Source organism: Arctopsyche grandis, chromosome 11, assembly GCF_051622035.1.
Source record: "Arctopsyche grandis isolate Sample6627 chromosome 11, ASM5162203v2, whole genome shotgun sequence".
NCBI classification, from domain to species: domain Eukaryota; kingdom Metazoa; phylum Arthropoda; class Insecta; order Trichoptera; family Hydropsychidae; genus Arctopsyche; species Arctopsyche grandis.
In genome coordinates, this window is record NC_135365.1 from 17,483,466 (window position 1) to 17,509,118 (window position 25,653).

Here is a 25,653-nt window from a genome sequence, read left to right on the forward strand (position 1 = left end):
GTTCTTATCCGATCGTTTTCAAACTTTGCCATTTCACTCGGTTTGGTCATCAATATATGCCATTTCGAAGGTGAAAATCCGCCATTACGATGAAAAATAGTCGTAATAGACAAGTTTGAAAATACTCCATTATCATTCTCGTTGACGTCTAATTGCCGTCTAATTGACTCTAATCTCGTTGACGTCTAATTGACGTTGCCAGATTTATCCACACTGTCCGATAATTTTTTCCCTTTTCGCCACCCTCTCGCTATGTCAGATTTTAATTGTTTAAACGCCTCTAACTTTTTATATTTTCACATATTTTTAGTTTTATCTCTCATATATATTGATGATTGGCGTAGCCTCGTGGCGTGAAGTGCATCTAAATGTTGTCTTATGGCCAATAGTATCAGATTTCATATTTGGAGGTTGACGTGTCTTCGAATGGGGGTGAGTTTCAAGTTGTAAACAACTACTGTGTGGTCTGTACCGATCGATAAATAGAACTAAAACTATTACAGATACATCTTACCTCACCGGTTTGTATAGTTTCGTATAGTTTCTTCAGAGTTAAGCTGATATATCTAACTGAAGTCTGATGTCTATCCTAGAACTATGTAGAACTCTTAACATTATTAACCTATGCTTCACCTGTATGGAATAACGCCTCGAATACCAACCTTTCCAAGCTCCAAGTAATACAAAATAAATCCCTAAATATAATTTATAATACACGCATATATACTAACTTGAAAAAACTGCATGCCACATATAATATCCCGTTTGTTACAGACATTACTAACAAACTAACCAGTAGATTCTATGACAGAATCACTATTAATCATACTAACACACTTGTGAAGAGTCTCGGTGATTACAACAAAATGTCTATACCCTTCAGGTATATACACAGATTACCTAAACACAATCTGCATTAGGTCATCGACTTTAATTAATATTATGTATCAGATGTATTGTGTGTATTTATGTATAATGATTGTAAATAAATTTTTGAGCTCTTTTTCCTATTATGCTGTACATTAACATTAGAATAATATAATACTCTGATTACTAACCAAATTAAATTAAAATTGTAAAATAGAAAATGATCAGTAGATCAGTAGCTATTAAAATAGATATAAGATGTATTTTGAACATAATTTCGTAATAATAAAAAGCATTTAAAAATCAAATCAAAAATTCTTATTATATTCAACGATATAATGCACGAGAGATAATTTCAAAATTCATATCGATTTTAAAGGCGACATAATATGTCGCAGCCACCACACGATGTACCCTCACGAACATACCACATAGCAGTTCTGTATGTATGTATATACATACTACATAGTAGTCCTCCGTTAAAGATTTACCTGCACACTTACTCCGACAGACTACTACTAAAACAAACTTTAGTACCACTGCAAATATTTCAACCTCACTCGCCATACCGACCATCTAAAGCCTCACACAAACACCCGGAGGTCTATTTTATCAAAAGACATATCCACTCATCATATAGTATAAAGTTCGCCGTAAAAATGCAATGCGCTATATATGAGGCCAAGTCGTCGTTGATAACGGCTGCGGGGCTTCGCATTGTTCGAATTCCAAGCTACACTCCCCCTCCCCCTCCCAACATCTATTGTTCAACCGGGTGCTTCGCCCCCCGAATGCCGATCCTCTAACACATTTACCGTAGCCTACCCTACGAGCTTCTACCCCACCCCTTAAGAATCCCCCCCCCTCTCCAGTTTCCCCCCGTGAATCCCCGGTCGTTCTGCCCCACCCACGGAGACGGAAATTAATCTCGCCGTTATGGCGAGACGATACGGACCACGCGCGTCACTAAGGTCGCCCAGCGATTAGGCTAAACGATTCTGGAACCTTCCACACCTACCCCTAGTATGATCCACCCCTTCCCCGCTCTCCTGCCCTCCTTCTGGTAATTAAGGGTAATGTGTGCGCCCTCCGGACACGAAAAACCGGGATTTTTATACGGAACACTTCATAATGTCCGCATCTGGGCGCGTTCGTGCCAGAAAAAATATTCTATGTTGAAAATTTTTATACTTTCGAATTTCATCCTGTAAAAGAGAGTACCTTTTTTTATATACTATGTAGTTTTAGTTTATAAAACAGTTTCCCTAGTTATTTTTTCTTGATGGTTTGTGTATATATACATATATGTACATATGTATATTTAATCATACAGTGGTGACAAATAGAGGGTCAATAGTGGTTAGCAAATTTTTAAGGAACCGTTTCAACAGTTGAATTAAAAATTTATGAGAAAATTCATATTTTCCTAAAATCATTCCATTGCGATTTTCCCCTGAGCAGCACCTACATATGTTATTTAACTTGTGTATACATATTTAAATGTATAGATTACTAGTTGTTTTACCCGGATTCCCTCTGTATTTGTAATATAAACAGCTTAAACATGGCTAATCTAATAGTAAATATTAATTTGTTTTTTATTAAATTTATTTGAAGCGAAAAAAATAAATAAAAATTCAACCATATCGAATCGTCGTCATATAAACTTTGATTTGTTTTTCGATTACTTTTCGATTACTTTACGACTTACATACATATTTACATACAAAGTCTCTTTCGAAATTATATATTAGATAAACAGAGACAGGTTTATTTTGCCCACAAAAAATGGTTCACTGTTGTCAATTTTTTTTTGCTCTCTTGCTTTGTAGGACAAACCATTTTTTGTGGGAAAAATATGCTTGTTCGCCTATCTCTAATTATAAATTTGAAATCATATTCAAATGGTGTAGCCATAGTAGGTAAGATAGTTTTGCCAATTTGATAAGGAACCGTTTCAACAATGAAATCAGACAAATTGGCTTACTATGATAGAAAAAGAATGACTTGAAGTCACATACATACGTATGTATGTATATGCAAGTCTGACAAACAGTACTAAAGAGATACTTCCGTATATAATTTTTTTTTTAATCGAGGTCAACTTAGGGCTTAAAACCGGGAGCCTCTCGGTAGTTAGCAATAACGCAAACAATATAGGATTACCAAATTTGATATAATATGTCATAGTACTAAAACTTTCTTTATCTCTTTTTCGTTTTATCAACATTTCGATCAACGCCGGGCAATTCGAGTAGTTTTATATAATATTTGATGCCATTTTGTTTTACGCGTAGATAAAATATACGTTCATACATAGTATGTACATATGTATGTATGAACGTTTCTTATGGATTTCCACACCGTTTGACTAATCGGTATCAAACTGGAATGAGATTTTTTTTCTATCGGGAGCTAGTATACAATTTCGATTTAGATAGCTCAGTTGGTATTGATTTCTGTGAAATAATGTATTATGTAACATTTTGTTTTATTTCAAAAATATATGTAAAAATAAACCGTTTTCCTCTGCTCACTGGCCCAGTTACTGAAAAATCATTGCACTTTATGATTTTTGCAAGCTTTAATGGGCCTGAGATAAAATCATGTTTTATTACTGAAACATTATAAAAAAGTCATCAACAAATTCTGTCACATTATAAAATTGCATATATTATCTGTTAGAAAATCTTTGGTTTAACCAAAGACATTCACACATTTTAAATTAACACTCGCATGTTGTAAAACTCATTCCATTATATTGTTGATATAAAATGAGTGCTTTAAAATATTTTAAGAAACTTCCTCCATAAAATGAATTATGAATTGCTTGCTTTTTTACCAATGTCCAATTATAATTTTTTGCGGTTATTTATCGATAAAAAAATATTTTCAAAAGAGAAAATTCTGAATTAAGATTTCGCCCTATATTATTTATCCCAAACTTCAAAAGAAAATACAGCAATCAATTAATAAATAAATTTAACATTTCGAGCGACCGAAATACAAGTACGACAACACAACATCAATTTGCCGAATGGAAAATTTTCCGGCGATTCGTCGAAGTCGTTTATTTAGCCAAATGGAAAAACCTAATAGAGAGAATATCGCGTATCGAATTTCTCCAAAACGTGCTGAACAGTTTCAAAAGAATTGATAATGCCGAACCGAGTTTTCAAATTTCCCACGGAACCTTGAACTTATTTCGTCGCCAAACTTCCCATCATAACCCCCATAACGGATACAGTTTCCTATAATCGCGATAGAAACGCTCTTGGCGACCTTTATTATTTTCCTCGTAATTTTGTATCAAAATGTTCTAAAACACAATCGGATGCGACGTCGACATCGCGCAGACCTCGGTTTCCAATTTTGCACGAGTTAAATTAAATTTCGTCAAAACAACAACTCGCATCTGAAGCGTTAACTTTTCAAAACTCCCTTTCAGTTCGTTCGTTTTCATTTCCTCGATTACTTTGATTATTCTCAGTTGAAAACTTTCAGATTTTGCGTCTCAAACGCGCAAAATTGCTACGATTGTTAATCGCACGACCTCGCTTTCAAATGATTACTTTTAAAACGCTTTTTTTTCATACCTTTCTACATATACCATTCAGAAGTATTTCGTACGATAGCTTCATTATCTAATTTTGTTATCTGCGCAAAAAATACTACCGAGTATCGTTATTTTTATCTGATATCGTTAGCCGTGATAACTTGACATATATAATTTTGCCGCATGCATGGGTCAAGCCATATATAATAATGTAATTCAAATTTTTTTACTATTATACAATACTATCTTATCATGTTCTCACTTTATATTGTGTGTATCTAGTCAGTGTTTGGACAGCGTAAATTTTCCTAAACACCATTAAGCACCAGTCACTTATAGATAAATAAAAAAGCCATACGTTGTATTAATTTTAAATATTATTTGTGACTTAATCTCTCAAAATATGTATATCACATTTTAATTATAATTATGCAAATCACCAAACTTTTAATTGTAGGTACAATAACTTTAAATTATACAGATTTATATCTTATACATATGTATGTTCTTACTAAAATTTGCTTTTATTTAACATAATCAGGTTTATTATTAATATTTTTGGCATCTATCCATACATCTATTAGTAATAATTTTTGTTTCTAAATATTCGTCAACCTGTTTTTCGTTATAAAAATTATAATTTTATAAACGTATGCAAATTTCTGTCAAAAGGAAACGTTTACACTTCAAACGTGTTTAATTACAGTGAGAAATTACCCAAGTGTTAAGCGGCATTTGAAAATTTAACTATCGAACGACGCCCGTTTGCAATGTAATAAGTTTGCAGGTTAAATTTAAAGGGAAAAGGGTTAAATTCTCCAGGGAAAGGAATGTAACATACTTTCGAAGAGGTGAGGGAATTACATTAGGCGACGATAATTTACATCCTCGTATATATGTGTATGTAATATAAATTAAAATGGAACACACAAAAGATGCTAAAGCCATTTCTAATTAATAGGGTATAGTGGAAAATTATTTAAAAAACCACAGATGATTTCTGACAACCATTCGTTCTGACGGCCTTGCCGAACGAGTTTTAAATTCCATTAATTTATAGACAAAAACCGGTAACTTCGCAGCATTCTGTAACCGGTTACATTTATATTGGAAACCACACGTAACATTCTATGAAAAATCATAATAAACACTTATATATTAACGATCAATATGATATTGATACTGACGCAATACTACAGCATTCGTCAATACGAATAGAATTGCTAAATAAATTCGGGCGTCTCTCTTAGCCATTTTATTTTGGAAAATAAACATCATTTAAAAGTCTCGAGACATTGTCGAAATTTAAACAAAAGACAAAAACACCAATTAAAAGTTTTTTACGCCTGACTTGAAAATTACAGCTTCCTCCTAAGTATACTTAAATTTAAACAGTAAAATTAAGATATTTTTTTAGCATTTAAATTCCAAATAAAAATACCAGTTCTTTAAAAAGATTAAGCTGTAATAAATACTCGCCGAGTTTAATACGAAACTGATTCGCCGTAATGTTGTGGAGTCGTCTTGATCTTTACGGTTAGTTGACTTTCAGTGATTGCTTTGCAAATACATAGTTTTCCCAACAGTTTCAAAGACTATTTGCAAAAGATTGAGAGCAGGAAATACGCCTGAGATGACTTTTAAATAAACAAGCGTACAGTATTGGAATCTAAACATAAACATAATAGTTCTGTAGATGTAGAATTCTTATAGATTTTGCGTTGGGTTTACTTAAGAAAACTAATAGCAAATTATAATGTATATTCATCTTAACAGTTTTATTGATCTCACGAGATGAAGAAGGACAATCAGGAGGCAATGATCAGTCTGACAAAGACATGGGAAAACCGCTCTATAATGATAGAATAACGAAAATCCATCTGGTGCGATCTCTGGTGATTCTTATAGAATTGTATGGATTCGAGAAATGGACGCTTGGTGAGAAAAAAATAGACATGCTAGATGTCTCTGAAATATGGTATCAGAGGCAGATACTGTGCATTACATGGACCACAAGACAGCAATAACATATCCATCCTCAAAGAGCTAGCAATTTCAGACAAAGTACATTTATCATAAATGTACTTTGTTGAATAGAAATAAAGACTTAACACCTGAGTAGGTCTAAAGATAAAGAAAAATTAAACGAAAATCATCTTCGTTGACAGATTCAAGTTTCCAATGCTTTAAAAGACTTTATACATTTAGTTCCCTTGATTCCAATAAAAGGAGGATGCCAATCAGACATCCACAGAAGAATAGGAATGGCGAAAACGGCGATGAACAGTCTGACAAAGATTTTGAAAACCCGCTCTATAATGAGAAGAACAAAAATCTATCTAGTTCGATATCTGGTGATATCACCCCATTACATTGTATAGAGTCAAAACATGGACGCTTAAAAAAAAGAGAAAGGAATATGCTAGATGTTTTTAAAATGTGGTATCGGAGGCGGATGCTGTGCATTCCATGGATTGCAAGACGTTTCCATCCTAAAAAACTAAAAAAAATAAAAAATAACTAAAAGCTAACAGTTTCAGAAATACTCTCCGCAACATGTAAGAAAATGGATTATTTCCTACTTTGACCATATTTCCAGGAAATATCTAGAAAGTCTAGAGAATTTGGTAGTCACCGTAGCCCTAGAAGGAAGGGAAGCGAGAAGACAGTCACCCATAAGATGGTCAAACAAAATAACTGCTTTCAACTTGGCACAGGACCAGGAGGAGTGGAGGACGCACAAACATCGCCATCCTCAAAGAGCTAATGGTTTCAAAATGACTCTCCACAGCATGTAAGAAAAATATTCTTTTCTACTTTTGCCATATTGCCAGGAAGAATGTGAAGCGTTTAGAAAAGCTGGTAGTCACCGGAATATTAGAGGAGAGGCGAGAGAGAGGACCATCTCCCATAAGATGGTCAGTTATTTATTGTATGAGAAAAAGTTGTGAAAAGCATTAAAGAAATACGCAATAAACATATACAGTACATAAAGATCTTACGGGATCTTCCTTAAACACCGCTTTCTTGGCACGGGATCTGAAAAAGTGGAAGCGAATATTCCACCGGATTTCAGATGATATCAAAGACATCGAGAGTCAGCATTGAGCAAACGAGGAAGAAGAAGAATGTAAACACATTTCAAGAACTGAGTACATCATTAATGTAAATTTAAAAAATCTATAAATTTCACTTCAATTTAATGTGAATTCTGATTAATATCCTATATAATATACTTTATACATATAATAATAGTAAGTCGTTTTTAATAATATTAGATAACTCAAACCTTGCGAATAATTTATCCTACATATGTACATATGTATAGTATAATATAAACAGTGTTTCGTTCCTATTTATTTTTTTTAACGACAAATCCAAACACTAAATTAGAAACGTGCAATTTGCTCTTCACCGTCGAAAAGGTACGGCAAAAGCTCGATAAACATCAGAGCTTTAATGTGAAAATTCTGTCCAAACAATGATAAGTGGGTCGGAATACCCGGCCGCTGCAGGCAAACGAGCCTCGTCAACATTTCGAAAAGCCGGAAAATCCTTTGCTCTTATTTCATTTAAAACTTTATTTGCACTCGAAACGAGCGCTGAAGTCATATTGAATTAACCTACTTCATCCGAAGATTTTTCGCCAATACATAGCAATATTAATTCACCGATCGAAACATCGACGAACGGTCAGAGCGGAAGCGCGATATTCGACTCGTCGAGAAAATTCGCACAAAAAATCAAAACGAAATGAAAACGTTGACGGGAGTGACCTTGGCGATGATCATTCAATACGCGTCGCGACATTGCATGAATGAGGCGTGAAGCGTCACATTCTAAGCGGCAGCTCCAATCGCGGCGTCTGACACACCGCTTAGAATGTGATCACATCAGTCACAAACCTTGCACTCGGCGATCGTTCACATTGATTTAGTTGATCTTGAAATTTTAACTGGCTGTAATAGAACGGCTGCACGCGACTGAGATTGCTCAATTAAACCAAAGCAATAATTGACGATGCCCGGAGTCATTTTCAACATCTCCACTATTTTAACTTTATTTACATAAACATAATACACAGTATCAATAGAATAAGTTGTGTGATCATGACAAAATTAGACCTCGAGATTTTGGCTAACTTGAACATTGATCACTGATCAAGTTTATAAGACTTTTCTTTGTGTACTATCTCTACATTGGTTATGGCTTTTGTATACGGGAAGTAGTAGTATAAGGATACTTTATAAATATACTATTTTTAGCTATAGAGAGTGAAAGCGAATTAGAAGTAAAACTTTTATCTAACTTCAAAATAATCCAAAATATGTGAATTGCGTTAGCGCTGAAACGTGTATCGAGAATGCTCTACGAACGGTTTTTTATAGTCATCTCATTTTGTTTTTGTTACTACTAATATTAAATGCTGTAAATCAACTTTCGCTTATCATTTAAATCCCTGAAGCCACCCACCCCTACGCAACACTAAAGTTCATTGTTATAACGTAAATTTTTTTCACATTTTTAACTTGACCGGTAGTGGTAGCTTCCCTTATACATAGATATCCGATTTTTTACATGGAAATTATACAAATTACCTCCTTAGCACACAATTCAATTTAAGCAACTTCCTTTGGTTTTTATTTTCTAATAGTGTTTCAACCGTCGACTTTTCAATACATGATTTTGAAAATCAATTGAAATTAAAGTTATTTTTTTTTACTTTTTGTACATGTATATACATTCATAAATACATATAATATATCTCGAGTATACAGTTTATAGATAATACGTATTGAAAAGTGCCATAAAACGATAAAGCTTTAATTACAAAGTTTCTCTCGTTCTATCCATACGAAAAGAAATCCAATATCTGTGCAAAAAAGTCACAGTTTTTTCACAGTAATCTTCCCGGGCATGCATACAATAAATTCTGCCTATACGAGACACACAGAAAGACATTGAATTTTATATATGTACTAGCTTAACCCGGCATGCGTTGCAATACCACAATAATGCGTGCAATCCCCGTTCCCGTTCTCGTTCCTGTTCCACAGACATTCAATTGTATATATACTATATAGGTAAAGATAAATTTGCTGACGTGGGCCATCCGCTGTTTGTGGTTCAGCCCTGAATGGTCAGTACATTCGAGTGCTAGATAGGCGTGGCGCGATTATTGTCACATTCGCAGCGTGATGCGTTGAATGCGGGACGGGATAGCTTTACGTTCTCATCATTAAAATCGTAATTACGAATATGATTATTAAGACGTTTTTTCCACACTAATCTTCCCGGACATGCATACAACAAATACTGAGTTACAACATATAACAAGTTCCATTGTAATCGGTTCAGTGGCTTAGGAACCTATACGAGACACACAGACAGACATTAATTATATATATATATATATATATATATATATATATATATATATATATATATATATATATATATATATATATATATGTAGGAATTTTATTATTATTTAATGTAAGAGTAGTGTTAAATAGTTGTTGTACGTGAGTGCTATAGTTATTGCTATATATATATATATATATATATATATATATATATATATATATATATATATATATATATATATATATATATATATATATATATATATATATATATATATATATATATATATATATATATATATATATATATATATATATATATATATATATATATATATATATATATATATATATAATGTGTGGGGATTCTTGTAAGGGAAGACTGCCCCGACCACTCACTATACAATAGCACTCACGTACAACAACTATTTAACACTACTCTTACATTAAATAATAATAAAATTCCTACATATATATGAATATATATATATATATATATATATATATATATATATATATATATATATATATATATATATATATATATATATATATATAAATATATATATATATATATATATATATATATATATATATATATATATATATATATATATATATATATATATAAATATATATATATATATATATATATATATATATATATATATATATATATATATATATATAAATATATATATATATATATATATATATATATATATATATATATATATATATATATATATATATATATATATATCATCATCATCATCATTTACAGCCATTCGCCATTTACTGCTGGATGAAGGCTATATGATATATATATTTATGCTGGATGAAGAATATATGATATATATATTTATATATATATATATATATATATATATATATATATATATATATATATATATATATATATATATATATATATATATATATATATATATATATAGATAGATATAGATATGAGGACATTCTACGAAAAATTTAACAACTATACGAAAAGGAAAATACCAGTGGGATGAAGCCCAAAAGTGCTTGAAGATTCCTTGAACTGTATGTTTGTAGTTGTCCACTGAACAAGCCCTCCTTGAGGAGATACATAGGTAGAAGTGTTGGCCCAAACCCCGACCCAAATTAGATAAGAGAATAGAAAAGCAAAGCCGCATTTTATTCAAACAAAAATATACATGCACATATCAAGAAACAAAAACATAAATTTTCCTCGCAAGCAATAAAGCCTACTTAGCGTTTCGCCTCGAATTGAACTCGATGTACAAATTGAGTGCAACGTTTGAAATTCATCGAATCCAATTGAACACGCCATACGCAATCTACAGAGGAGTCGATTCACCGACAGCGAGTCTAAAATACAGCTGACAATAAGGCGTTATATCGTCTCACTAACTACAGCTGACGTTGCACAGATTCCCCACTCGGCGGAATCCCATTCATCGATTCCAGCATCCGGTTGAATTTGAGCAAAAATTGTAAGGCAATTTCGACCAAGAAAAGTCCTCCATTCACGCGTTTCCATTCGACTTGACGAATCGAATTATTATTATGCGAGAAGAACGTCGGAAGCGAAAGCTTCCTGCAGTCGACCAAATCAGACGGCCAATCAATTCTTATTGTACTACCGCAATTGCCACAGTGGCTGCTCTGTGAATAAATAATTATTATCTCGCCGTTTTCAGATGTGCACCAAGCGGTGTGAAAATTCCGCGTCGCGAAAATACACCGCGCTGATTTCATTTCGGCCTATAAAATTTTTATGTCTTGACAAATAAATTTAACGGACCGCGAGAATGGCGAGCTATAAACAACACTCGTTACTCGTTAATAAAAGTCGCATTTTTTAAAAGGACAAAAAAATATCCATGCGAATGGGGATGTTTTTGCGGTTGTAATTAGTACATGCGTACATATATTTTGTATCCTTAATATGATTTGTTTTTATAATTGAAGGTATTGTGGTATGCGGCTGCCGACATAAACGCTTGGAAACTTTTTCATATTTTTTTTTGTGTTTCTTATTTGCAAAATGACGGTTTTTCATAAAGAAAAGTTTCGCTCGTTAAAACTTCATTGAAAACTCATTTAACCAATTATATTTCTCAACTTAGTTTTATTTTTGTTTTTTTTTTTATATTGATATATACACACTTTTTTATCTTCAGAAGAAATTCTATTTATTTTCGGAAGACAAATAGACGAGCATGAAAATGCGCAAATGAAATTTCACATTAGATATTTACTTTAGCATTTTGCGAATTTCCGACAACCGGTAGTGGTGTTTTTTCTCTCTTGAGATTTTTCTCATATACTTTGACGACCTTTTTGTCCCGTATAACATATTCGATTTTCGCAGAATTTTGTATTACATATGATCTTCTACATACATACTCCTCTAAAGCACCTATACATAGATACATACATACGTACATAAATACATACATTGATTAAACAATAGCACAATGTATTTGCTCATAAAAAAATTCAATTAAATTTATTACCGAAATGAACAATTAGATCAAATTTCAAACAAACATCAATTTTTCATATATATTTTGTACCTCAAAAGCATGTTAAATATTTAATGAAATACGATAAAATTTTCTACAATTGATTGATTTTATTATTTCATTACACTCATATTGAGACGCTTATTGTATTCCGTTTTAATTTGATTTTACAAACAATGTTAACATATAAAAAACATGTAAATATATACATACATTACAAAATTAGCAATTTAAACAACAATACTTACCTATCGTACCTGGCTTATCTTATATATAATTTCGAAAGAGACTGTATAATATAATATATAATATAATATAATTTTGGTTCATAACATCTAAAACAAATCGGTTTCTATGACGATTCGATATTTTTTTTTTTCGATTCAAATAAATTGGCCCCCGGCCCCTGGGGGGCGCCGAGAGGACCGCCGGATTCTGGTATAATATATGATACATCTAATATATAATTTCGAAAGAGACTTTGTATCTTTGATTGGGAACTACGTAAAAAAACAGTTTCTATGACGATTCGATATTTTTTTTTTCGATTCAAATAAATTTAATAAAAAAACAAATGAATATTTTCTATTAGATTCACCATGTTTATATTACAAATACTGAGCGAATCCGGGTAAAACAACTAGTATTTAATACTTTAGAGTTTAGAGTAATAGGAATTTAATAACTCGCTACTCCAAATTACATTAATTCCAACGCTGCCTAGCAGGATTTTCCGATACTTTGTACATATTAACATATATGCATATATTCTGCACAACTAGCTGTACATGCAAAAGTTTGTTCTAAACTATGGGCAAATATTTCAAAATTGCACGCTCCGAATATCAAACTCGTACAGTTCATGCATCTGTACTGGAAAGTTTCACGTGTAGTTTAAGTTTTGAGAAAATTTACGACATCAAGTGCATCCAACGATGAATGCAAATCATGTTGCAATGCAACAGCAGACGCAACGTCAATTAACAGATCAGAAACGAAATTAGGTCGGGCTCACATTGACCGAAATTGACCCATATACTCATACACGGTTCAACCTTAACACAAACGTATACAGGGTGAGGCAAAGTAACGAGAGATTTTTCAATTTATTAGTCACAAAAATTATCTATCAACCCCTTTAAACTATGTTTATAATATTATAAAACCTAAAACAAAAAATATGCGTACCTTTCGTGCTAATGAAATGAACCACAAATCAACTCGTCATTCTAACAATGTCTGTAATGACCAATAGTGATTCAATTTGTGTCTAATAGAAGTATAAAAAACCTGAAAGAGTATATTTATATTAACATAGACATGCTGTAGTATGCACGCACGCTCACAATTAAAAAGAAATTTTTCTTTAGCAAAGTTATTTCACAGACACGATCTAAGCTTTGAAAAATACTAATGCATTGCCAGTTGGCATCCAACGCATTTAAAATAAATTCTTATTTTTGAATTTAAACAAAATAAGTCATCATTTGTCAAGCACACTCAATGAGAACTTAGCTTTAGTAATTAGTCATCGATGCAAATATTATAGAAAGCTGTTTAAAATCTAAAGTTCACGTGAATGTTTCAGCAACTTCACCTATGCACTTATAAAATATCTCTATACGCTGCACTCAACGAAGTATGAACGGAATATGTGGATAGATAGACAACGCAGTATGTGGGTTAGAAGTATGACAAAGGTGGTCAATGTAATGATGAGAATAAAGAGGTTGAAATGGTAGTGAGCGGGTCACGTATCTAGAATAACAGACGATAGATGGACGTAAGAAGTGCTCGAATGGTACCCAAGAGAATGCAAAAGGGTGCAAGAAGTCCGCAAACGAGATGGATGGATGAAAGAAGAGCTCGAGTGGTACCCAAGAGAATGCAAAGGGGTGCAGGAATGCCGCAAACGAGATGGATTGATGAAAGAAGTGCTTGAATGGTACCCGAGAGAATGAAAAAGGGTGCAAGAAGGCCGCAAAGGAGATGGATGGATGAAATCAGAAAAAAATGTGGTATGAGATGAATGAGAGTTGCCCAAAACCGAGACGAATAGAAGCAGGTAGAGAAGAAGCCTTCACTTAACAGTGGACGGCGAATGGCTCTGAATGATTATGATAATGATTCATATAATATTTATGATGCATATTTAAATTAAAATATTTTAAACTAGTGGTGCTACCGGCTTTGCTCGGTTCCACTTTTGACGATCACTTCCGTTTTACTGTTTATGCTGTTTATATTACTGAGCGAAGCCGGGTAAAATTACTGGTAAAAGATATACATATTTATTAATTTATTTACATAGATATATACCATGAATGCCTAACAATTACAAAAATTGCAGCATTTTTTATTACATAAATCGCTGAATTTCGAGATGCTGAAGAGCACAAAATCAATTAACGAATAAATCCATTGAGACATCTATGGATTTAGACTTGTTCATATATTTTTACAAATTATACATAAATCAAATTCAGATGTTGGTGATATGGTGGGTAGGATGATTTTTGCCAATTTGATGGAGGAACCGTTTCAACAATGAAAATGAAAAAGATCGACTTTGAGTCACAAATATCCAAGTCTGACCAGCAGCATTAAAGATTAGCACGGGATCGAACCCGGTAACCTCTCGGTGCTTAACCATATATATGTATTTGTTGAAAAAATCGATAAAAAGATTCAGTAAAATGAAATTGACTCCAATATATAATACATACATATGTACGTATGTACAAACAGATTGCGTACAAGTCCGATATATTTATGGCTCATCAACACAGATAATTACAAAACCATTGAATATTGTAATCACCCACATCTGTGTCTCACCCTGTACGTGCTTTCGATATGTAATTGTTTCCCTATGTTGAATACATATGTACATATGTACATACAAGGAAAACATTAGTCACGGTTAGCGCTCCGACAAGTCATGACCGTGTTCGTATTGTTCGGTTCGAAATTCGGGCTACAGATCTCACGTATATGATTGAAGACAACGGGGAAGAGAGTACTCTCGACACGTTTTGTATATTTTTGCATTGCCAACATTTATTTTTACGGTCGCACTCTTCGAATGTGGCAACTTTTATTGCTTATCTATTCAAGTTTGATAGGCAATCGACGATTTCCAAGCGCTATCGCGGCGACAAAAGTTTTCCTCTCGATGGATATTGGATACGTTGTGTATACTTTTCAATTCCGACCGTGTTTTGTTCGAAGAAGGAAACACTTTTTTATCAGGATATACTTGTTCAAATGGACCACTTTTTTATTCCATACACCTACATCTTTGTAATACATATGTTGGCATACCGCACACTCGTATAACATGAACAACAGGGTTGCCCTACTAAGTTTCGTACTCGATCCAAGAGTTCTAAACTACAATCGATTGCGGTCTAATTTTCGAACATACATACATATGTAAATTGACGTTGGTCCTTATACTTCTAAGCTTATTTTAATTAATCAAAAATAAACTTTTTACCATTTTCATTTCATTTTACAACCTTTAAAACAGTTTTAAAGGTTGTAAAATGAAACGTCTATTTTTTCGTACATAATCTATCAAAACTCTTGATAGAATTTCATATTATGTACATGATATACTATTGATAGGCATAAAAAATTGTTTAAGTCGTTTCCTTATTTAAAAATTTATAGCAGCTTAGTCCTGAAGATATTATACATAAAAATATACCAAAATATTGTGCTGAAAGTCACTGATTGATATCCAAAACTGAAGTCGACTTTTACCACACGATCATGTAACAGTCTAATTAGCAAAATTAAATTAAAAATTTAGCTACATATACATAGCAATAATACAATTTCACACACTGTTGTAAAATTATCGGTAATAATCTATTGGAGAATATTCTCGGGAATATTCTCGAGAATATTCTCCAAACTGAAAATTTTCGAGAATATTCTTTTGTAGAGCATCTGGAGGGCTTTTATACTATTCCGTTACAATTTCAAAAAGTGTGTAAATTCATGTGAACGGTAAGATGAGGGAAGACACGAATACAATTAATTAACTAATGTAAAAAACCTAATTAATTATAATTTTTAACATTTTGCATTTCGTATGTACAGAGAAAGAGTAAGCAAATGTGACTTTTGAGCAGTTGGCGAAATACATACAACAGAAATGTTACACCTATTATGTATTTAGTTTATGTTAAAAGATTTAACGATTTCGGAGAAAGGCTTAAAGCAACTTATTTATATGTAGATCTAAAAGCAAAAAAAAAACTGACATATTAGTGTAACTCGCACTGTTTATTTACCAATTTTATCGTTTCTAAACTTAGTAAATTTACGATTTCATATAATGTAATGTGTTTTAAAGTACGCACTGATGTGAAATAAAAATTAAAATACCCAAACTCATACAAAATTTTTGTTATAAAATTTCGTCGAAAACTATGAAAGTAAATTGATAAATTTATGTGAACGGTAAAGATGAGGGAGGAAATTAATAAAAGTAATTAATGAATGCAAAACAATTTCATTGTAATATGTATATACGCCAAAGCTATAAAATATGTATAATTTATTGCTTCCAGAGTTAATAAACATTGCATTCCTGTGAGAATTTCACGGAAAACGTTCATGGTGGTAGTGCGCGTATGTTAAAATGACGAAATAACACATTCAGTGTCGTCAGAATGAAAAAATGTCATTCAAAATGCTCTCAGACATTCTAGAAAGTCCTATTACTACCATTAGGTTCTAAAAATATCCTAGAATCATCTAAAAAGCTAATAAACTATTTAGAGATGTTTTGCAACCAAGAAAAAATAAAATTCTCGGTGAATAATCTTTAGGAGAATATTCTCGGAAAATTCTCGTTCTCCGAGAATATTCTCGACCTTCAACTCTAATTGTATGTAACGATATCAAATTCCAGAATCATTGCTATTATTTCGAATCTTTGTGAAAATGGGGTACAGTATGAGAGCGCCCCTGTCTCATATAAAATTTAACGTTATCTTCTTCTTTGTTTTTGCAGACGGTGAGAGCTTTTTCCTGTTGTTTCCAAGAACACACGCATACTCGCGACTGGTTGTTTTGTATAAGGTAAAAATCGTTCAAACTTATTTCAACCCTTGAAAGGCCACTTATTCGCTTAATGGCAATCCCGTGAACTAGACGAACACCACCTGAGTGATACAGTCAGATTATGTCGTGAATTTTCAACGCTTCTACTTTCTCCACGATTTTTACATTTCACCGTGAGAAAACTTTTCCATTTTCCTTTTCCGTCTCTACTGGCTTTTTCTCTCCCCCGTATAGCTTTACCGTCTTTTTTCATCATCTTCTTCTTGTCGACTTCTGCAGAATAGATGGAGTGAAAGCTTCACGCTGGAGATGATTGTATCTGTCACACGGCGTCAAACCTGATTCCGTAGACTTTTTAGAAACATTAATTGGAAAATGTTATACTAGACCATTGTATTAATGCTTTCCCATTTTTTTTTCTGAAATACCATTTCACCAGATTACTTTATTTAAGTTTAAGTTTAGACCATTGTGGCATTAAAGGAGTCCCTAATGCGCCAAAATGCTCGAAAAACACGAGAAAGATAAAAATATATACATATGTACATATATACACAAACAAAAAATAGCATTATAATAATAGCAGATAAATATCAAATAATAATATACAAAGTAGGCAATTTCTTGCACCTAAAGCCATTTATATAGGTACAATGCTACATTGAAACCAATCAAACGAAAAGCAAGATCATATTACAAATTTCCATGGAAAACTTGTGAAGTTTTTCCATGTAATAAAACACTCATCTTGAAAACAAATTAATATAATTGTAAAGACTGTATAACATGAAATCCTAAAATAACTAATTAGCATTATGTATACAATACATACTAAATACATACAAAAACAACATTTTTCTCGGAAGCGTCAAAGCGATCTCAAATAAGTAATTTTAACTTTATTTATTATTAATTTTTATAAGATTTTTATTTGTTTCATTTTTATAAGAATATATAATAACTTTTAAAAAAACTAAAACTATGTATACATATCTCAACTCTAAATTGACGCGATTATTTTAAACTTTGACAAACCTCTACTATATTGTTCTAATAATAATAAAAAATATATTCTGTCAAACTATTGTCTAACTTAAGCTTCTGCCTAAATATGACGCCTAAAGCCACTTCTATTAATAATAACGTTTCTCTGTATATAAATGGTTAATGTTATTAATAATATTTAACAGGGGGTAAGTTTGACTGCTTCGTTAGATTATATAAAGTAAGATTCAGTAAGGTTTAGCTAAAACTTAATAATCATTATTATCTTTACTCACATTATATTAATAATAACCCATATTCATTACATCTGACCGTAACATATACATGTATGAATGTTTAACTAAAGAAAATCTGATTTTTTCCTACAACAATACTTTTTTGTTATTGTAATACGAACATATTGTATTAAAATGATAAAATGAAAATACATTTACCATTTTAACTCGGTAGAATTACAGCCCGTCGAGAAATCCAAACCGCTTTCGACCCAAACAGCCCAAATTGAAACACAACACCTCTAGTGCTTCCGCTTAACTCGTAAATGCTAAATTCCACGTAATTGTCCAACGACGACGCCCCAAACCAATTCGAATCTCTTGTGCAACGTGATCCAACGGTGATTTTACGCGCTTAGCTCGAAACAAATCCTCTTATGCATAATAGATTCCAGTGGGTGTCGCTGCTAGTGAAGTTGGGGGTGGTGTTTGATAGTGAAGGGGTCAGGAATTATGCAAACCGAGTTCACTAAATCAGTTTTGGCGTCGCCTTAACTTGGCCTGCTTCCTCGCGATATGCAGATTTTGCACTCTCAAATTCAAATCAATTGCAGTTGTGCGATAAATAATGCAGTCGTAACAGTGCACTTTCCGTTCAAGACTTGTGTGTTCATTTAACATAAGCATTTTAGCGGAAAATGTTAAAATTCCTTGCGCGATTTTTATATGTATAGCAGATACATAGATGGCAAGTACATATATAGCTTAAGTTTATTCCAAAAGGATGAACCCACTTGATGCGATGCGGTGGAGTATTTCAAAGGAAAATTTTATTTTTATACGTTTGAATACAGATTTGTTTTACTATGCTTTCCCCCTTCTAATCATTTAAATTGGAAAATTCAAAGTTTCGTTCGCTTTCAATAAAAGTTTTCCTCTCATAGCAAAAACGAATTAGTGGGTAGAAAGATAAGTGAATTTCTTCCTATTGTAAAAAGCTAGACTATTCTATTTTTTACTATAATTATATTTTTTCAACTGAAAATACTATAAACAGATCGTCGCTTGTCTCTTTTTTAAGCCTCCATTAAATAAAAGAATACAAATTCAATAAAATAAAATCTTAGTAAAAATTCATCTAAAATAATATTTTTCCCATTTAATTTGACTATTCCACTCAAATAAATGTCTGATTAATATCCGGCACTACAGTTTAACAGCTCGACACAGTAAAAGACTACTTACATCAGAGAAATGTTATAATAAATAGAAATATTATAGAGAAATGTTATAATAAACAAATGCAAGTCGAAATCGGCTTACATATATGTACATACACTCCGCGCAAGGTGAAGCGCATGGTTCATAAATTTTACCGAAACGACCCATTGTGTGCACTGTTGGGTCTCAGTTTCTTGCAAGGTTAATTTTAAACCTTTAAAATTGTTTTCAGCACACCTCAACGTATTGCTGTCAAAAAGTTTTAAAGACAGTTTCTCCCAGACTTTCAAGTAGTGCGTGTCTTTTTTCAGTGTTGTGAATGTTGACCGTAAAATGAAATTTTTGTCGATCGCCGAGAAATCAAAAATTATCACTTTTTGGGAGGAAAAGTATTCTTTTGCGGAAATTACTCGACAAACGGGGACCCACTTAACTTATAATAACTATATTTATTAAGAAGTATAAAAAACAATGGATCTAAAACCTGCCGAAAGAGGAAAAAAGGCAAAAAAACGGACTCTCACTCCAAAACAGTTTCAAAACTGCCTCAGAAATTAGGTCTGAGTTCATTTTTTTCACCGTTTTTGCCAACTGAAGTTGGTTATTCTTAGAACAGTTCAATATAAACTAAAATTAACCAGCAGCATGGTCTAGTGGTAAATGTTGAATTATTTCGTACTTGATGCTACGAGTTCGATTCCCGCTAAGTCTCGCTGTTGGCCAGACCTTGGTTTGTCGAGGTCGATCGTTTCTTATCAGAATTTGCCAATTTTTATGATTTTCATTGAAACAATTCCTGTAAAATTGGTGTTTCCTTCCCAATTTTCTGTTGCGAACCTTTAGTTATTGTTATATCTTAGGTTTCGCCATAATGCTCACCATAGATGTCTCTGTGGTTGTTTATCGAATGTAAAAATTCGTATTGTTACATGAAAGTTATTCATCGTTATTTATCGTATTAATACGATGTTTGTAATATCTGACCATAGATGTCAGATATTGTTTAGATTTACATGTATCTATGTAATAATTATGTGGACCAGGAAGGCTCATTTGGGGTTTACCTGTTAAGCCTTCCTGGTATATTTGCATATGTATTTAAATGAATTTAGGCTATTTTCACGGTGCCGTGCAAAAAAAACCCAAAAACTCGTGAATATTTCCATAGTGTTCAAAGAAAACCAGCTCGGCTCGATACGTTTCGGTGACACGTGCTACTTTATAGTATGAATAGATCGTGAGGGCTACTGCTGTTTCGCATAAGTCACTAACACGTTACGGAACATACGAATGTGTCCATGTAGAATGTAATTTCTTACTCCTGTTTACGTGCAGCTTGAGCTGTACTGGTATAAACGAGCCTTAAAAGTAGTCCATCCATTAAATAAAAATGTAGAAGTACCCCTCTATGTAAGTATTGAAATACGCGTTTATATTTATTCATAGTGTTCAATACTGAATAATTAGCGTTCAATTTTTGTTTTTTGTGCTAACATGCTATCAGCAGTACAATCAGCACGTTTTTAGTAGAAAAAAAAACTTTCACAGTCGTTACGGCGTGCGTGAATATTCATGATTTACATGAAAGCTTTCGGCGAAAATGGAAAATCGGTGTCGTTGTGCGCTAGCCATTAACTTGAAATATTGACGATCGTCAAAATTGAACCTCGAAGTACCAGTAAAGTCAACGTCAGCGTTTCTCAAACTTATCACCTTGTTTGGTCATAAATTTGAGAGTCACTTTCACTATCAGCGTCTCAAGGCGAAAATTTTTCCGAAAAGTGCACTAAATATAAAAAAAAATCTATATATTTATAAAAAATAGCTTTTTCAAATTTCGATTCACAGAAAACTTACATTAGTCTATAGAAGTATGAAAAAATAAACATATTTATTTGTGAAATTTAAAATAAACTACTGACATCATTAGTAAGTTGCAGTATTACAATCACGTTCAATATTTATATCATTTTTCTCATAAAAAGTTACAAATAATCTCATCGATAGTATGGTATGAGTATATTTATAGTTTTCTGTTTAACTTTTAAAGATTTAAAAAACTATTTGATGACGTTTCAATAAATTAAAATAGACTGAAAAGAAAACTTATAGCTATCTGTCTGCATCCTTTGCTAAAGCCGGAGCTTTACGTAATAAGAGCTTTTGTTAGCAATTCCGTTGTATCGTTGAATATAAATTGAGTTTGCAATTTAAAGGTTTATTTATTTTATTGGCTTTATTTCAGTAAGCTTTTATATATAAAAATTAATTGAAAATATAAATTCCATTGAGAAGCAAATCAAAGTGCAATTTTAACTAAAATGAAACAAAAGCCCAACGAAAGCCGACATCAAAGGCATTTAATTAAAACACAATTGAATGAAAGATTGGAATTGCAATCGTTCTAAACAAAACGTACATTCCAATAATTCAGTCATTGTATTGCATCTTTATAACGACCATTTTCTAAAACTATTTTTAAAGAATGACCATTCAGCCTTGTTTTAATTATGATACAAATATTTGCATCATAATGGCAGGTATAATTATCAAATTTTCAAAACGATTTCATGAGCTAGCAATAACGTGTATACTTTCCAAAATTTTTGATTCGGAATCATTTAATTAATTTCAAAAATAGAAACACGCTATAAATCATTCTAATTTTTGTTCCAATGACCCCATATTGATTTATGAATTAACGGAAAACTACGAAACATTCCAGTGTTATACCTTTTTAATTGATCTACGCAAATATCCATAACTAGTTTTATGCCCGTTTAAATTTCAACGGGTGCTTTCGGATTGATACATGATTTAAAATAAAGTTACAATATGAATAGTAATAATTAATCGGAATCGGAACTGAAACAAAAATCGGGAATCGGTTATGCCAATTATGCAATAAAAAATAATAATAAATAAAAGTCGAAATCCGAATCGGAATCGGATAATATGAAAAGTACGTATTTTTATATCGCGAGACGAAAGCAAAAATTTATGTTTAATTTAGAAAATCCAATACCCACATTTATGTATAAACAAACCCCGGGCATTGACCTCGCAACCTTGAATATTATAAATTGAGGGTTCGCGGGTTCGACTTCGAATGAGAATTTATACAAAGTTTAGGCTTTTTATCGATTCATTCATTATGTTCGGCCAGCGTTAGAACACACACAGATTGGCGTCTTTATATATAAAATGTGTGTGAAAATGGTAAATCTTTCAACAACGTCACTGAAAATATTCACAAACAAATCATCTACGGACAACTAAACCTTTTAAATGAAAATAGAATAATGTTCGAAAACACTTACTTTATATAATATATAATAAATTTGAATATAATGTATAATTAGATAACATTTTAATTCAAATTGACTTCATATTGGTTAATATTTATAATATATATAATAAAAATTTGTTGCAAAAATCCGCCCATTTCTCTGCCGCAGTGCGCGAGTCAATTTTTGTCCGACGCCAAAAATTTCACCGATCCCTTACGAAAATCGAAAAAAAATACGCACAATCTTAAAATTGCATACTTCGACGATTTTTCACGTACATTTAAATACGCATACGTTGTACGAATCGCTAAAATTTTCGGTAAAGAGATTTCGGTACGCACACTCGCTGGCGTGACCGATCGGTGTAATTCGTCAAAATTGCGTGCGCTCCAAAACGAACAATACTACGTTTAATAAACACATACATACTTACATATATATGTATGTAGTATTTATGCACAGACGACGGGCGAGTTTTCCTCACTGAGTTATGAACTTTACGAATTTTTACATATATGCAGATGAAGATCGAACAAAAGGTAAGGTCGACGACGGACACACCGACGAGCTTGAATTAATTACGACGGTATTGTTTACGTTTTTCTGTGTGAGAAACAAACACTCTTCTATGTTTTTATTTACGGTTTGACGCCGCAAAACGGTGACCATTTCAATAAATTTCCAACTGAGATGAAACGCACGACCAATGTATGAAATCATTAATTATCCCGCAGTCTTAAAGGTGGTTTACTCATCAACTGCACTGTGAGAGGCTTTTCCTCGTGTCACAAACTAATTAAGACATCTTCTTCTATAATAGTTCCATGTATTCTTTGGTTGTATTTTATTTTACAAATTCTATAGTGCAAATGATAAATGTATGAGAAACAAATACGTGTATATTGACACTAATGTATTAGTAATAAATTGAGAACATCCTATAAATTGAGCATATTGAAAATATCTCTTGCATTAGAATATAATTAAATCGTGATTGAAACAAGACAATTTGTAACAATAATGACTAATCGATCTAGTGACAAACAGTCAGTCTCGTAAATGACAATTAAATTAAATAATTGTTGATTCCAATTGATAATCACTATGCAAATATACAAGATCATAGTAACAGCGATTAAATACATAACTGTGATTTCGTATCAGTTTTTACATCAAAAGAATCCACTTTGTCCTCTTTTTTGATAATAATTGACAAGAAAGTAATAGATGATGGCATAAGAAATGTATGAAAATCAAACATGAACTCGTGCAATCATTAGTTTTTATTTATTATTAATTAATTTTATTATTTTTCACCACATGAGTTGTTGAAATTAAAAATTTCCAATTAATCATAAAATAAATCCAGTTTCAAAACGATCCTACGAGTCTAATCATACCTTTTTCCAACGTAAGTAATTAAATTAATAAATCCAAAAGTGAAATAGATTAAAATATATTACGGTGGAACGCTGATAAATATTAATGAGTAACGTCTCGTATAATTTTATTAATTCTCACTTTTCAATGACAGTGGAAAATTTTATGGAAACCCCTTCAGAATCGGATTTGAAAATTAAAATAAAAATAAATGTACGCGAGGTCAACTTTTCAGAGCCATAAAGAGTGATAAACCGTTGGTCCCTCGTTAAAAGGGGCACGATGTCCATATATTAGACCCTCTTAATAAGGGACGAAAGGTAAAAATCTCGTATTAAAAGGAAAATCTTTTCACCAAACCCAAACACGAGCAAGCTCTTTTTTTGTGACAATAAATTAAATATTACACAAAAAAATAGCACACGCCAACTTTATATACATATACATACATACATATAATATTTAGGCATTCCAAAATCCTTAAATGCGAATCGAACCAAAACCTTACAACTTTCCGAAGATCCTGCTCAAAATTCGAAAAGTTTCCACTTGGACTGGTGCAGATTTTCCGCAATGCCGTAACACTTCGCCCGTTACCGCCCCTTCACCCCCCCCCCTCATTTGCAACCCTTAACTATTGCCGAAATCTGCTTTTCCGGCGTACGAGTTTGCCGAATGCAAATAATACACTGACAACATTCAATGTTTGCACAATGCGGAAACATTTGCGCCAGGAGAGTTTATCGCAAATTTAGCACACGACCCCGGGGGTGGGAGAGATGGAGGAAAATCAAGTAGTTTATACTGAAGGATACAAACCCTGCCATTATTATTGTTGAATCTGACACGCCGATTCCATCGCCATTGTCGAATCCGTTAACAACCCTTCCGAAATTCGATAACTTGATATAAACTTCGGTGACCCTAAACTCTAAATTGCACGTATCGTCTTATCTGCTCTATGTATCTATGTATGTATGTACATACATACATACGTACTATATTGTTACACAATGTATAAAATATTACTTAATCAATAACAACATACATATCTATAACATATTATTCAAATAATACATACGAAATTAGTATTATAACTACGTATGTATATAACATAAAACCTTTTAATTTTTCATGAACAAAAAG

The 25,653-nt window shown here is 32.3% G+C and overlaps 1 protein-coding gene across 1 annotated transcript in view; it reads left to right on the forward strand.

Moving 5' to 3' along the window:
- LOC143918729 (octopamine receptor beta-2R-like) overlaps positions 1–25,653 on the forward strand; it is a 204,395-nt gene that overhangs the window by 49,882 nt on the left and 128,860 nt on the right. Inside the window, exon 3 of the mRNA XM_077440749.1 lies at positions 17,347–17,414. The gene's annotated coding sequence lies outside the window, so the exon portion shown is untranslated. The remainder of the gene's footprint in view (positions 1–17,346; positions 17,415–25,653) is intronic.